The following is a 6,124-nucleotide window of genomic DNA, read 5'->3' on the forward strand; positions in this document are numbered from 1 at the left end:
ACTCACTGAGCTTCCAGTTCAGCAAACAACTCCTCGTCTCTCTCTCTCTCCACTATCAGCTCTCACTCTCTCTCTCTCTCTTCTGTCCCTCCATCTACTCTCTCTATCTCTCTCACCTCCAGTCTCTTAACCTCCATTCTTCTCCCAGTCACATCCCGCCGCAGCAGCATCTCTTTCCTCCTCCGAGTGATACACGGCCCAATCCAATTTCTATTTCTCACTTTTGTCATTTCCTCGAACTTTCTTTTTCTTCTCTCTCTCTCTCTCTCTCTCTCTCTCTCAAGTAGAGCCCATTTGTAACTTCATCCGTCCACCTCACTCTGGCCGGAGCCCCTGAAGGCCACATTCAGATGTCTTTCTAACCTCTCGATGTCTTCTCTTCGCGATGTTCACGTCTCCAATAAATCACGACCCCGCGAAAGCCAAAGTTTGGGTCGTCCTCTTCTTGAAATTTCGGCCGAAACTCTCGTCTCAAGATTTCCTTCTTAACGTTGAAAGCTTTCGTTTTCATTCTCTCTCTCTCTCTCTCTCTCTCTCTCTCTCTCTCTCTCTCTCTTTTGCCATCATCGTCCCTTTTCTGTTTACCAACTCGCTCAAATATTTATCGCAGCTTGTAGCTGTCAGATATCAGCACACTTCCTAGCTGGTCATTTTGTCTGACCTTATGTATTGAGAAAGGAGTCCTTTTTCTTTTCCTCTTGACGTTTTTATTACTTCGGTTTTCTTTGTCCTATTTTATGTTTGAGTTTATTCGTTAACTTTTGTGGTTTTCTTCTTTCACTGGACATTTAGTGTAGCGGTAAATAGTCTGATTAGCCCATACGGTTTACCTGTTCTTCTTCATTCTTTATTGTGGATATACCAGAAACCAAAGCTGCCCTGTTACGTTGATGTCTCTGTCAAAAACTTGACTTTGTACTATCGTGTTTATTGCACGTCTTGCAATCATCACGCTGTTTATGCGAGATTCATGTTTTTCTCTTCTCGTTGACTTTTGACTGGACTACACATGGGCACTTGATTACCTGTTTCATCACATTCTTGATCTGCAGAAGTAATTATTCGAGGAAGGTGAGGGATTTCGTGGAACCTAAAGACTGGTCGAAAGGCTTTAGTCAAGCTACGGTTATTCTAATGCCCCTAGAGTAATCATGCAGTCTACCTTTTAACGTAGAGAGAGAGAGAGAGAGGAAATACCATTATGTGACAATTGTTCATTTGGAAGATTGGGGACGATAAGAGAAAATGCGGCGTCTGATTAAAGTAGAAGAATAAAGTTTACAAGGAAAGTGATATGCAAAATGCAACGATAGACCACCTCATCAACGAGACTAATGAGCAGGTAAACGAAAGAAAATATACTGCAGTGCCAAGCGAATAAATAGGAAAGTAGAGTATTATGTTATGGTTGCTAGTTTCAGAATGTAAAAACGAAAAAATATAAAATTATTAGAAAAAATATATGCAACCCTGAAGCTATATCTGTGGGACAGGTATCAACACACACACAACACCCACACCACACACACACACACACACACACACACACACACACACACACACACACACACATATATATATATATATATATATATATATATATATATATATATATATATTATATTTATGTATGTATAGAGTAGAATAGAATATAGAATTAGGCCAGAGGCCAAGCGCTGGGACCTATGAGGTCATTTAGCGCTGAACGGAAATTGAAAGTAGAAAGGTGTAACATGAGGAAAAACTCGTAGTTACACTATGAATCAATTGTTAGGATAGGGTGGAAAGTAAGATGGAAGAAAGAGAATATGAACGGAGGTACTGTGAAATGAATGAAAGGGGTTGCAGCTAGGGGTCGAAGGGAAGACTGCAAAGAACCATAAGTAATGCCAAAAATGCACTGCAATCTTACTCAACATTAAGTTTTCGCTTTCATTGTAACTCCTTGAAGTTGAGAGTGATTGATGGCAGTCTTCGTGGCGGGCCATATTTTTAAGCAGGTGAGTAAATATTTAGGCAATAATAATACCTATTGTCAATCGAAAAATTACAATATAAAATGAAAGTCGACTAAAAGAAAAAGTCATTAACGACGTTGAAGACAACACCGACCGGTAATTAGCTGGATCCTTCCCCTCTTTCAAAAGACTTCATTATCGCGGACGTGAAATGAGAAATGCAGAATAAAAATAAACGGGGAATGAGTGTGCGATTTTCATTGAACTTTATTCTTATGAGATTTATTGCTAAAGCAAGATGAGGCGGCGGCATCTTAATTTATTAATTAATTATTTTGTATAGATTCTTCAGACCTTTTTAGTGAACAGTTTGAGTTTTGCATTACGTCATGATAACTGAGGCCTTCTTTGCATTACGATGCCAATAAAGGATCTTGCTGAACGCGCTGGAGATTTTTCAAACTTAAGTATTTGGTAACTTCTAGTGTTGCTTTAGTAATTTACAACAAATAAAATATCAAATAAACTCAACGAACATCATGAAAACTTGTGTCACCTCTCTCTCTCTCTCTCTCTCTCTCTCTCTCTGGGTTTATGTTACTTACAATGGAACCGAAACGACGGGGATACCTTCCACGCATTTTACAATTCAGATATCAGAATTCATGTCAGCTGGGAAAAATGTTTTTTCAACCTTTTCAGTTCCAGCCATTTTGTGTTTAATATATACTGGAAATCATATCAATAGATGGAGCATTACTGCAAAATAATTAATACCACAGCATGATTAAATTTGCTCAACTGCCTAAGATAGATATTCAAGTTGATAAGTACACACACACACGCACAAACTCATTCACACACATATTTAACCTTTGATCAGTAAAGTAAACACTCACAAATTAACGTTGATCGTAATATCGAAAACATTTCATTTCAACATGAAACGAAAGGAAACTAATATTTATATGGAATTTATATCTAGAAAGTAAATATGTTGCGTCGCTATCAACGACAGGAACTCTACATCCCTCGTTCTCTGGTAGGTGTTTTTTTTTTTTCTCTGGAAATATAACAATTTTATTTTCATTTTCTGTCTTTGATCACTTCTCAGTTGCTAACCAAAAGTCATATGAGTCCATCATTCGAGAAATGTGTTATTAGCCACTTTCAAAGAAGTTCAGGTTAGGACAGGAATTCCTTCTTTAAATAGGCTACGTCCCCCCCCCCCCCCCCCCCCCCCCCCCCCCCCCCCCCCCCCCCCCCCCCCCCCCCCCCCCCCCCCCCCCCCCCCCCCCCCCCCCCCCCCCCCCCCCCCCCCCCCCCCGGCAAAAAGAATAAGGTCATGCGCAGCCTTCATTGTGGTTGCAAATTACTTTTAATACAGTGTTTCTCCTAACTCTGCGAACTATGTTTCTATGGATATGCTGTAATAAATTTTTCTCATCGAAAATAATTTTTACGCTAAGCTAATCTACGCACCGTGTTGTCGAAGAGCCGTTATAGCGGATAATTATCGTCTAAACTAATGCTGTACGCCGAGCAGCGGACTAGCCAATCAGCGCTTTTGTTGAGGAGATGGTAATTGATGAAGACAAAAAGGAATTTGATATCTCAGACCATAACCTAATTACCATTCACTTAACATTCAAAGGACAGAACAAGAATCTCAACAAGGGTAAATGGGGGGAAGTAAAATACTTCAAAACAGATGAAGACAACCTAAATGACTTTATAAAAAAATTAGAAGAGATCCTAATAGATAAAGACATTGACAGAATCACAGATATGGACCTATCAATAAAAGAAGTAGCAGAAGACAAGCTAATGAGAACATACAGGAGAAAGTTGCTAGTAGAGGAGAAAGTAGAAGAGCAACCCTGGTTCAGTGAAGAAATAAGAAAAGGTATCAAGGAAAGGAAGGAGCTGAATAGGAAGAAAAGGAATGAGAGAGATAATGTCGTAAACAAAAGAAAGTCTAGAGAAGAAATATATGCAAAAGAGAATAAAAAAGAAGTGGCTAGATATTCAATAAGCAAAGAAAAGATAACAATATATGAAAAGAAAATAACAGAAGAAATAAAAAGAAACAAAAACAAAGAGCTCTGGGAAAATATTGGTAAGTTAAGAAATAAGCAAAAAGCCAAAAAAGAAAACTATACACTATTATTAATGAACAGGGAAGCAAGCTAAATGAGGCTGAAACAAAGGAAGAATTAGTGAATTATTGGAGAACCATTTACAGCAAACACGAAAATAATATAAAGGAAATCTGGAACGAAGAGAAAAGGATGGAATATGAAAATGAATTGGCAGCAGAAGATGACATCATAAGAATTGGAGACTATAGATTCCCAGAAGTACTAAGAGAAACACATGGACCTAGTGATGGAATGCAAAAGGAAGATAATCCCAATGCAAGAGCCTGTGATAACCAAGGAAAAAGTCATAGCTTGTCTAAGTAAGCTCAAAGCTAAAAAAGCGCAGGCCCAGATGGAATCAAACCAGAGCTTTACAAAGCTTTAATGAAGAGCAAAACATGTATAGAAGTACTAGTTAGGTGTTACAACAAAGAACTAGAAATCAAAGAAAAGCCTGAATCTTGGAAGAAATCTAGAACAAAATGATAGAAAAGAAAAGGAAACCAAGGGCTAAGGATTTAAGGCCTATAGCTTTATTAAATATATCATACAAAGTATTCATGATGCTGATAAAAGACGAAATAGAAGCACACCTCAGACTGAATGAACAAGATCACGAATGCCAAGCAGGATTTACAGGAGGGAGTAGGATAGAAGATAACATTCTTACACTACAATATGGTGTAGAAGAGAGCTACAGGAATAGAAAACCATTAATAGTAATAGCTATCGATTACAGTAAAGCATTTGACTCGGTAAAACGAGAAGTCATGATTGAAGTTATGAAACAGTTCAAAATACATCCAAAAATCATAGAGCAGTAGTTAACATATATGAAGGGGATAGCACAATAATAGACCTAGGGGAGGGAGTAGAACAGGAAATGGGAATTACAAGTGGGATTAGGCAAGGTTGCACAGGCTCTACTTCACTTTTCAAACTAATGACATATTTAATAATTAAGAAAATGGAGGAGGAAGGGACAGGATTTGAAAATGAACTAGTAAAGATAGGGACACTTTTCTTCGCCGACGATGGATTAGTTCTAGCAAGTAATATAGAAGACGCAAGAATAAACATAAAGATTTTAATAGATATAGGGAACAAATGTGGGCTAGAAATAAATAAAGAGAAAAGCAGCATCATTATTTTCAACATGAAAGATAAACCAGAAGAGATAGAGAACATAAAGGTGAGGGAGAACATTACATATTTAGGAATAAAGATAAATGACTCTAGAAATCTGTTTAAGCTACAGAAAAAAGAAATGTTGAATAAAGCACAGAAGTTAGCCAACCTAACCTACTCCGTAATAGAATAAAAAAGCTGCAACAAAGTTCTAATAGGGAAAACATTCTGGAAAAACATAGCTCTACCATCAATCTTATACGGAACCAATGTGGTTAATCTAACAGACGCAGAAATAGAAAAATTACAAAGAATAGAGAATGGGGTATATAGGAAAATATTAGGGGCATGTAGAAGTACAGTAGTAGCCACATTAAGGGGGGAGATAGGAGCTTCTTCAATGAAAAGTAGAATTATGAATGGAAGATAAGCTATGTAAATAATACTTTAAATGGACGGAAAGAGATACTGAAGAAATTAATTACAGATATGCAAGAAAAGGAAAGAAAATGGTGGAAAACTGTGGAAAAGTACATGCATGAAGTTAAAATAAATTTAAGAAAATTAGAAGGAATGTCCAGAACAGAAATAAAGGACAAAGCCAGAATATGGGACACAGAGAGGTGGAAAGAAGAGTTGGAAAATAAAGTGACTGTGAACATATATAAAACGTGGAAAAGAGAAATAAAAGACGAAGAAATTTATGACAACTCTATGGGTTCAGTCCTTCTCTTCAAAGCCAGAACCAACTCTCTTAATCTAAATATAGCAAAAAGGCACCAGAAGGAGAACACCTGTTGTCCTTTTTGCAATGATGCAGTAGAAGACATATTTCATTTCCTTTTATATTGTGATACATATATAGAGGAACGGGTTAAAGCAATAGGGCTACAACAA

Source organism: Macrobrachium nipponense, chromosome 31 (assembly GCF_015104395.2).
Source record: "Macrobrachium nipponense isolate FS-2020 chromosome 31, ASM1510439v2, whole genome shotgun sequence".
Taxonomy (NCBI): Eukaryota; Metazoa; Arthropoda; class Malacostraca; order Decapoda; family Palaemonidae; genus Macrobrachium; species Macrobrachium nipponense.